This window comes from Zootoca vivipara, chromosome Z2 (assembly GCF_965207765.1).
Source record: "Zootoca vivipara chromosome Z2, rZooViv2.hap1.1, whole genome shotgun sequence".
In the NCBI taxonomy this organism is placed as follows: domain Eukaryota; kingdom Metazoa; phylum Chordata; class Lepidosauria; order Squamata; family Lacertidae; genus Zootoca; species Zootoca vivipara.
In genome coordinates, this window is record NC_142585.1 from 13,936,214 (window position 1) to 13,940,927 (window position 4,714).

Sequence of the window (4,714 nt, forward strand, 5' to 3'; positions counted from 1 at the left end):
TGTTTACAGTCTTTTGCCATCCAGGCCTCCATATCAGACCCCTGAGCTTCTTCTCTTCTCTGCTTAATTTTTCCTTCTTCCCTGTGGTCCTTCTGGAGTTCCAGTAAATCCAATCGTGCCCCCCTCGAAGGGGAGGCACTCCATCCGACTTTTTGTAGAATAAAAACATCATTTTTTTCCTGGTGGGCTTCATTTTGTGTTATATTATCACAGTCCTCATCCTCCTCTTTTCCTTCCAAGTCACAGTCTCCATCATTGTCATTCTCTCTCTCATCTTCTTCAGTTTCAATAGCTTCATCCTCTATGAAATCATATTCTGCCATCACCATCCGGAATTGTTGCTGTAACTCTCGCTGTTGTGTCTCCTCTTGACATAGTTCTATTCTTACTTCCCACATTAAGGTCAAAACAGTCCGCTGAAACTCAGGCGAGTACCTTTTTGTTGACATAGTTCAATCCTGTCAAGGTCAAAACTTATCACATGGGGTGGAATATGATCGCAGTTTATCCTCTCGACTCCATTTTAACAAGCTGGCTGCATTCTTCAAGTCTTTTTTAAAAAATAAAGTTCGAACTCACATTTCAAAAGCATATAGACCAAAAAGGAGTTTCCAAAAAGTCCAGAAATAAAGATAGAAATAAAATTTGACTATAAATCCTGATCAGCTCACTGGGTTGTCTGGGCTGCCGGCTCCCGAGGAAAAGAAAGGTCTTTCTTAGTCTTAACCTCTTTCTGCAGGGCATTCACAACCACAGTCTCTCTCCCCTTTTACCCTGCATTTAGGGGAGATTCTCTTTGATGCCTTTGAGGGATCCTTTTAAGTTAAGATCTTCTGTTTACGGCTTCGGGTTTCTGTTTACTGTCTCTTATGTTACCGTGGGGGGGGGGGTGGCTTCCTCTTTCCCCCCTCTCTCCCAGGTCCAAATTATTGCCTTAATTTAAATTCCAAACAATCCAAATTACTCACAGTCTATTCATTTGCTGAATATTCTTGGAAGAATTGGCCACCTCCACTTCCCAGACACGCAGCTTCGCGCTCTCAGAGCAGCAGTGTCAGCCTGTCCGCCGCGGTTCACCTCCTCGCTCTCGGGGGCTTAAACAAAGCCGATCCGGGGAGGAGAGAGCCCGCTTTTGGCGCCGCCAGGCAAAATCCGTCCCCAAAAAGCTCGATTTGGGGCTTTTAAGGAGGTTTCGCTTCGCTGGAGCGATTCCCTCCACCTCTGAAGCGCCGAGGTCCGCTCCGCTGAGCGGACCCCCGTCTGAGCAAGATGGCGCGGTCAACCGGAAGCCGGAAACCCCCAGATTTTAATCTGTTTCCCGCTGTTCTCCCGAACAGAGAAAAATCCCGGAAATCCCACGGATTTCCTACCTGCCAGGGAGCCTCCATTTTGGGTGCCGCTCTTCCCATGTGTGGGCACCGGAAATTGGGCAGAGCGGCACCGGAAGTCGCTTCTACGCATGCCCGGCGGCCGTCACCAAGATGGCCGCTGGGCATACATAGAAGCGACTTCCGGTGCTGCTCTGCCCAATTTACGGTGCTCACACATGGGAAGAGTGGCCCCGGAAGTCGCTTCTACGCAACTTCTGGTGCTGCACCGCTGCTGATCCCACATTTTTCAGTGGGAGACTTGGCAGGTATGCAGAGTGACATACCCACCCAGCATGGAAGGAACAGCCCCAAATCCTCTCCTCTTGCCACTACCAGCAACAGCAGCCTACCATTAGGCAGTCACTTTGGGTCGATTTGTGATACAATTATATAAATATATAAATCCCTTCTTTGGAGTCACTTTCTTTGGTTATCCACTGGTGGAAATTCCCCTCCACCTCTGATTGCAGCAAAGCATCAGCCAGCAATTCCTTGTAGTGAAGCATTTCACCAACCTCTACAGGTAGTATGAGTGACATAGACAGAAAAGGTGAATGTGTTTGAATGGCTACTGAGAAGACTTACGTTGTGACCCTTCATAAGGGTGTCAGGATTTATTTTGTTGCAACCTAACCTGCCTGATTCCACAATGACAGGGAGAACCCTTATTAACCCTGGATAGTGTATTCCAACTCTCTTCCATCCTATCAGGGGATTTTCTTTTTTTCTTTTTTCTATGAAAAGCTAATTTGAACAGGCAGGCAAGGTCTCCATAAAAACTTCATATTGAGGAATGTGCCACTGTTTCCCCTGTTATCTTTTCAGACAATTACCAGAGCAATAAAACATGCTTATCTGATGGGGAAAGTGATTTTTATTTATCCCCCCCCCCTTAGGTACCAACATCTGTGTGGAACAACCAAAGCTAGCCTCAGCAGTAACTGAAAATGAGGAGATATTAAGGAGACGACAGTAGAAGTCATTTTACATTGTATGCACAATGAACAAAATAGACTTCTAGACTGCACCATTTCCTTTTGCAAGTATAGAGTCACGTTTGTAATGGGGTTGGAGGCTAGCAAATAAAAACAAAGGTTTTTTTGCTTAAAGGCAGGGAGGTTTTCAGATGGGGGGGGGACTCAAGTTACAAGAAAGGAGGTTCTGATTAAACATCAGGAGGAACTTTCTGACAGTACGAGCTCTTTGACCGTGGAATGGACTCCCTCAGGAGGTTGTGGACTCTCCTTCCCTGGAGGTTTTTAAGCAGAGGTTGGATGGACATCTGTCATGGATGCTTTAGCTCAGATTCCTGCATTGCCCCGGGGGGGGGCGCTATATGACCCTTGGGGTCCCTTCCAATTCTATGATGCTATGACTTGGAAGTGTGAATTTCAGCCCCATCTGCACTGTTCATTTAAAATAGCTCCATACCACTTTAAGCAGCCATTGCCCCCCTCCCCCAACGAATCCAGAGAACAGTGCCGGTAGTTTGTTAAAGTTTCTGTGATTTGTTAGAAGACTCTAATTCCCCTCAGAAACCTACAATTATCACAGTGGTTTAACAATCAATCCCTCTTCCCATGGAGCTCTGGAAGTTGAAGCTCTATGGGGGGGGGGGGGAATACCGGTAAGGGTCTCTTCATAACTCTGAACATCTCACTTCCTAGGAATCTTTGGAGGAACATTTAAAGTGGTATTATACTGCTTTAAATGCATTGTGGTATGATAGTGATAGCCCCCCCCAAAGTAGTATTTATTGATGTTTTTTATTGAGTTTACTGCTTTTCTGTTGTGTACCACCATGCTGTATTTTATGAAAGTGTGGAATATAAAAATTTAAATAAACAAATTTCACCTCCTTCTCGCCAATTTGCCATTTTGACAATTTGAACTAGAGGTAACACAGTGCATACAGTTGGCAATTGCATGAACTGCTTTTAATAAAGAAAGAAAAATAAAACATCCAGATTAGTTTTACAGTCCCAGTCTGAATTGCTTCCTTACCCATGTCTACTATTTGCATCAAAAACAAAGCTCTCATTGCAACCAACTGGAAGCTTCCTTCCTAATTCAAATAGCAGTTGTGGCTCAAGAAAGCATTGCCAGTAAATGGTTAAAGACACTAGAAGAAGCAGGTATGACTCCTGTAGTAGGAGAGGTGATGGTTCACTGGACTTGGGTTAACATAGCTCATCTGCAACTGTATTCAGCATAGGAGCCAACTGCTAGGGGCCGTGGGGGCTTTGGCCCTCACAATAAAATATTTCAGGGAATCGGTTCCCCCAAAAGTTGATGGGTATGCCCATTCAAATGGTGTGTGTGCACTGCACCATGTGATTATGTGGCATGGGGCTTACCTGGGCTCCCAAAGTATTTTATTCAAGTTGGCACCCCTAGTATTCAGCCCAATCCCATGTGCATTCAGCAGTGAGATTTTGTCTCTCCATCCTACAATCATCATCTGAGACCCTTCTTCACATGTCTCCTCCGCAAGAAATCCATAGGTAGGCACCTCCAGTATGGGCCTTTTCTCTGGTGGCTCCCAGCTTGTGTAATGCTCTTCCCAGGAAAGCTCGTCTGGCACCTTTGTTACGTATTTTTAGGTGCCAGGAAAAAGCATTCCTCTTATCCCAGGCTTTTGGCTAATTAAACAATCTGTGGCCCTTTAAACTGGGGTGGGGGTATTGTTTTTGTCTGTTACTATATGCACTTTGTGTTTGTTTGTTTTTATTGTAAACTGCCCTGTGATCATCGGATGAAGCGTGGTATAGAAATTTAATAATTAATAATAATAATAATAATACATGTGCCTTGCTCTTTAAATGAACATAAGTACCCTTTATATTGTTTTCAACCTTCCTAGCTAAATTCCAGGACCAGCATCATGAGAAACATTACTGCAGGGGGTTCCCAGCCACTGTAGGACATGTTTCGGTGGACATGTTTTGGTTTTGATTACTATGGGCGCCACCACTTCTGCTCAATTCTCTCACACCCACCCACTCCACAAAGACACAGAAAGGGAGAACACATGAATGCACACATTTCCCTGTTTGAAGGAATCTTGGGGTGAAAGTCAGATTCCAAAGAATTACCGGTAATCAGAGTCTTGAAAATTACATGGAGCTGAGAGATGAAGTCTCTCCCCACTCCATCTCTCTGTCCTATGTAGCTTTCCAAGGGAAGGTAACCCCCTCACCACATCAGTCTCAAAGGCTTCAAAGGCACCAAGTGAAAAAACTCAAGGGCATCCCTACACCCTTGGGTGCCACTTAGGCACCCTCTTTGCCTTAGTGCAAAGAGTAGAGAAAGGGAGAGAATGAGCAGAATCAGAAAGCAGCAGC